Genomic DNA, 6,120 nt, shown 5'->3' on the forward strand with positions numbered 1-6,120 from the left:
AACTATAAAACATAGATGCTTGCAAGTTTCTGCAGGATTAGTGCATTCAGCATTTACAAACTGTATTCCTCTTCTTCTGGCTGTTGTGCAGCAAGAAATAGCACAAGATTTCAATAAAGGCACTTTAACATGTCCTTGTCACCGGTTATGCTGATAAGGGTTCCAGCTGTGTGAAGTGAGGAGGTAATTTCATGCAGCTAGAAGTAAAGTCAGCATGGGCAGGGGATAATGTGTCACTGTTAATGGTGGGCAAACAGCAGTTGCTCATGTAAGGCATATGTTTGACTAAGCATCTAAAAGGTCAAATATATCTCCAAACTTACTGTCTCCTGAAGCAGTTATACCAGTTGACAGGACATGAATTTAATTAATTAAGTATACTCTGAATAAAACAGGCACGAGAAAGCCCCCAAAATGCTGAAAAAAAACTTCATAATGTGAAAATTGCAGGTATAAGTACAGCCAGTGTTCTTATAATATGTTTGACCACCTTTAAATTCAATTACATATTTGAAATAATTGGTTTTCCTGTGGAATTTTTCAACCAACCCTGTGATCTGCTACCTAAGTGTACAAGAAAGAAGTCTGTCACTTCTTTCTAAAGCACTTAGCAGGTCTTCAATATCGGAGAGCTTTGGGAAATGAAGAGAATTCTTGGATTGTTTAGAAGATTTACTTGGTATCAAGATATGAAAACAATGAACCGCAGCAGTAAGTCATGAACTCTTTCTTTTTTCCTTTTTTTTTTTTTTTTTTTTTTTTTCTCCTAGCAAGCAGGACAACTTAGGGTCCCTGTGCCTTATGTAAGGTTCCTGTGTAAGCTCTTTAAGATGTGCTCCCCCATGGCAAGATAACAAATGAAATATGGTCCTGTAGGGGGATAGAATATAAGAAAATAAAGGTAGTATAGAAAGAAATCTTACCCCCTAAAGAGTTGCAGCTGGGCTAATTATTAAAGATTAGGAGCAGGCCTGACTTTAACAGGCCAGAGCTGTAGCCAATAAGAAGAAGAGTGCTATAAAAGAATGGGTTGGTAGGCTGAGGGGAGCTGGAGTCAGTTGGCTGCTTTATAAATAAGAAAGAGTTAGTGCTCTGAGGAGAAGCTCACAAGAAACACCAAGAAGGTATGAAACTTATGTGAAAAGGAGACAACAGTGTGGAACCCCTGCAATAAGATGACAACATGGTCCTCTGAAAAAATATCCACTTTGGGAAGTCCTCCCTTTTGCTCTTTGAAAAATAGATATAAATATTCAGAAGGTCTTTAAATTTAAATTGCTGGTTTATAGAGTGTTTTTTTTGGGAAGGCTGAGCTTGTCTGTATTGTAATGAAAAGAGAGAGTCAGCAGATGGCAATGTTGTATAGTTGTCCCAACAGGAGACAGCCACATCAGCAAGGGAGGGAAACCTCTTGTACTCCTTAAGTAGCCATAAGGGAAAATGGAATGGCCCCTGCAGCCTTTGGAGACTTGGACCTTCAAGCACACTTCAGCTGAATCCTTGTGTAGGTTTTCTGAGTTTGTTATACCATTTGTAACAGCAATTCAACATTTAAAACTCCTCATTTTAAAGGGAAAACCCACTATAAGTTAAGAACATTCTAATTAAACCAGAGCATTCCCATAGTCTTTTAATAACATTTCACGATGCTACGTAAGTAGAACATGTTCCTTGCCACGTAGGTTTATATTTTTAAAAGATAAGTGTGTCTGATGCATTTTCTTTTTTTTTGCTGGAATGTTAACAGATCTGTTTAACTGATCTGTTACTGCCTTTTCGTGCTCAAACTCTGAAAGTCAACTCATCAAACACATTTCTCCAATGCCAAATAAAAGTTATCTCCTTAGAACCCAATGATGTGGTTCAGGCATACAGCAAACTAGTTTATACATAAGTTACCTTCGCTAGCCCTAATCCCAAATGACTGGAAATCTTCTCTTTGGCTCTAGCAAGTTCCAGGTTAGGCCTGCTGTGCTTTGCCTTCTAGAAAGCGGAAAGCTATGGGTATAATTACTTTTTTTTCCCCCTTTTCCTAAACTACTGTGGAAAGCTATTAGAGTACTTTGATCTAAATATGTAAATCAAAGCTGCAAAATCTTCCTCCTTCCAACTATACTGAAGGCACTGGAAGGAGGCAAAAGCCTGTGGTAGATAACCCTGACATATAAAATTCATGGAACAGCTCAGCAGCAGGAACTTGGAAAGACTTCTGAAAAATATAGGAACTAACAGATGTCTTGAGAGAAGTGAGTAATAGTTTGAATAAAACAATTTTAGGTTCTGCTGCAGACTCTGAAGTCTGAAGCTCTATGTCAGTAGCCAAAAAGCAGGCATCATTTCAGATATTGATGAAATGTGAAGCACAAAGCTCATTGTATGCAGAGCTTTGTCTAGCAGCTCAGTCTAAAAGCCAGAAATGGTCATGGATGCTGAAAGACAAAATCAAGTCATTTGTAGCATAGTACTGGCTGTAGTCAAAAACCATGCTGTGAACACCCTTCCTTGTTTTCATGGTAAGGACCTGGTTCTACTGTCTGTTCAGTTTCCCTCAAGGGAGAAAACTGGCCAGAAGAGAGGCTCTATGTCAGACTCAAAGATGCATGTAACTTGAGATGTAGTGCTAAATTAAAACTCCTGTCACACAGAGACTACTTACTATTATTTATGTCAAGGTTAATGGAGTAAAAAACATTGGAGTATTTTATATGCTGATCAGACCTGTTGCCAATTAGTATTGCTGCAGATTTTTTGTTATATACCGAAAAGTATTTCAATGTTTCTCACCGTATATGCCTTTTTTACAGGAAGTAGACGGAAATAGCACAGAAGTTTTAAATAAACTGAAAATCACTCAGGAAAATCAAAGGTGAGGATGAAATGTTCAAATATCTGTCAGTGTGGTTGCACAGAAAGTGTTAGTGATGGAAATTCCAGTCACAACAGCTTTGGGCCAAAGTAAGACAAATTAGTTACTGATAGGAGATGCATTCAAGTGTTCATTGCAGAACATACACAGTAGCAGCTGGGAGTCATAATCAGATATTATAGATTTGACTTCAGTGTGGCTCAGAGAATTAAATAATAAAAATTATGCACAGAGTTTAATTAAGAATTCTGATTGCTTCAGTTTCTTATTTATAGAATCAGAATATTCAAAGGTGGAAGGGACCCAGAAGGATCATCCAAGTCTGACTCTTGGCCCTGCACAGGACAGCCCCAAGAATGACACCATGTGCTCAAGAGCATTGTTCAAACGCTTCTCCAACTCTGACAGCCTTGGAGCTATGACCATCCAGGTACAGAATGGACTCCTATGGTACTTAAAGACTTACAAGTTTTCTGAAAGCATCCTGCTGATGGTTTTTACACCCAAAATGGAGAAGTTCAAGCCTTTGTCTCTTCTGACATTGCTCACTAGTGACAGTTTTGGTAACTTTGTGCAGTGCAATTTTCTTTCTGTTGGTAACTTGCTTGAGATTCTTAAACTTCTTTGACATAAACATTTCTTTATTTTAAAGGGGTATATTATGGGATCATTTCAAGCATTTGAAGAAATATATTTTAAGAAGTTAAATCATGCATGTTTGATTATTGATGTTGCCTGTCAGAAGTATTGAATATATTTGTTTCTGTGGTGCTTTCAGTATTTTGTTTTAGCACAAGACCATTTATTTCTGCCATGTTTTTAGTCTTCCAAAGCTCTGTATACTCCAAAGCTTTGGATGAGGAGCCTCCGACCTAAAGCATGATGGAAGAGAGGCTATCCCTACTTATTTAACCACTGTCAAGGTCATGAAATGCACATACTTGTACAGGTGTTTGTTTCAGCATATTTAACATAACTTCAGATTGGTGGTTGTGAGTTTTTAGTGCTGCTTAGAGGTTTATTTTTCTTACCTGAAGTACAATTTTACAGAAGCTGAGCAAACGTCAGCCAGAACTAAGGCTTTATATGAGTGGAAAAATATATCCATAAATATTTGAAATGTCTAGTTGTCCATGAGTATTTTTGTCCCTACAATTTACCAGTACAAGAAATCACTGCATCCAGGCAAATCAGGTAGTGGCAGGCTGCAGTAAATTTAATTCCTTAGTTTGCTGCATGCCTAATTTGTTAGTTTATATCTGCATGAGTAATGCAAATGATTTAATCTATCAGTTGGAGGTTGGCATCATAAGTTAATACAAGGCCTGAGGACACACAGAAAGGCTCACTGACCTGAGTGCATTTTGGGTCAGCCTTTCAGGGTTTCAAACATTAGGCTGACTTTATGCAGTTGACTTCTTTGGTTACAACACAGCACTAAGAGAAAAGTTTCTCAGATTTAGATGGCAGGTGGTGTTTTGTGCCATAGGTATCCCGAATGGTTGCTGCAGGTTCCTGTTGTGTCTGTGACCTATACACTTCCATGTACCATTATGGCAGTCTTGGTAAGGGTCCAAAATTATAGTTACAGTCTTTAAAGAATTAGATGCTTTAATATAGAAAAGAATAACTCTGTTTTTATCTTATTGCCAACATTTGGTGTCAAAGGGGATGTTGTAATTGCTGACACTTGCAGAAATTCTTACTTTTAAATTTTATTGGGGAAGGTAAGATAAGAATTTATTTTCAAAGAAGCTATGAATCTTGGCAAAAAAGAATCCTGAACTCAGGTCTTATGAAAAATAAAAGTTTTCAATTCAATTATTTTTTCAAGCTTAAGATAGAAAATCAATAATTCTATTAGTCTATGAAATCTTAAATTTAAGGCTTAGCTTCTGTTAATTTTCTGTTTCTGGCTCTTGGTTGAGAATTGTGCTAGGTTTCATAAGGTGCTATGTAGAATTATGATACACTTGTTTTGTTGGAAGGTGGCAGTGCAAATAGCTTTCAATCCAGGAGCTGTTATCTAATAATCTAAGACCACTAACACACAATAATTTCAAGAACATGCAGAGTAACCACTTTATGGTATGAAGTTATTGTATATCATGTTGTTATGATTTCCTGGATGGATGCATTCATTAGACTTAATGAGAGGGAGGGAAGGAATTGAAGAAGAAAAACAGTAAAGCAAAGCATGAAATTTAAATGAGCAGTCTCCCCACAAACAGCAGGGAGAGCACTTGCTAGACAATGATTTGTGTTTCAGTTCCTGCTTAAATTTGCAAGAATTTCTTTGCCAGACCTGAGTACTAGTAGATCTAGAAAGTTAAAGATGATTACAGAATTATGTGCAGAATTAATGTGGTTTGGTTTGTGATAGTTACAATCCCTTCAGGAACTGAGCATAAATCAGTGTAGCTGAGTTGTTAAAGGTTATCTAAAGGACCTGTAGGAATAGAAGAGTTCTTTGCTCTTTCAATTGAAAAAGTATTGATGAATTATGTCCTAAGAACATGAGCAACAGAAGAGGTACAAACAAGGTTATAAGGCATGATCACACTTGCATCTGCTTCTAAACTGCAGAAGTGTTAATGAATCTACTTTCTGGTATTTCTTTGATTTTTGAATTGAGAGTTGCATGATCTGCAGGTCAGGTATGCAGGGACTTAATGGATAAATGTCAATGTCATTTGACATTATCCATTTATCCATTTATCCAGACAAAACTTGGACAAAAATAAAACTGTTATTTCTGAGAGGATGATAGGATATATTTTGTTAAAAATTAAAATTTGAGAACATTATAAATGTGAAATAATTGGTCAGTCAAAATGCTATTAGAAATAAAACATAAAAGTAATTAGTAGTAGGTATAGTGGAATACAAGGTTAATTAGTCTCATTTGTATAATGTTAATAATTGAATGTAATCAGCCCTGGGATACTTACAGAAGCACTCTCACTAAATGCTTTAAAAAATGTAACAGAAGGATTTTTACATTTTGCTTGAAGCAGAGCTTATGTATAAACCTTTTAAAGTAGCACAATGTCTTGGGATATTTGCATAACAAGATGATTTGTAAAATGAATGTCCAAAATTCTGCTCTCCCCTACAATGTTAGGAATTACATTTCCAGAACTGGCATTATTCTCTTTCTCCAGGACAGATCAAGAAGACCAAAACATTAATGGTAGCATGAGATTTCTGAATCAAAGTCTGTCTTGAGACATAATTAATGGAAGGTGTCTAAT

The 6,120-nt window shown here is 36.5% G+C and overlaps 1 long non-coding RNA gene across 1 annotated transcript; it reads left to right on the top strand.

The window, feature by feature from the left end:
• The first annotated feature begins 1,042 nt into the window (after nt 1–1,042).
• LOC135444942 (uncharacterized) lies at nt 1,043–3,279 on the top strand. The gene is made up of 3 exons (XR_010439367.1): nt 1,043–1,124; nt 2,805–2,866; nt 3,142–3,279. It is a non-coding gene; the product is annotated as an uncharacterized LOC135444942 (long non-coding RNA).
• Nucleotides 3,280–6,120: the final 2,841 nt, after the last annotated feature.

This window comes from Zonotrichia leucophrys, chromosome 3, assembly GCF_028769735.1.
Source record: "Zonotrichia leucophrys gambelii isolate GWCS_2022_RI chromosome 3, RI_Zleu_2.0, whole genome shotgun sequence".
NCBI lineage: Eukaryota > Metazoa > Chordata > Aves > Passeriformes > Passerellidae > Zonotrichia > Zonotrichia leucophrys.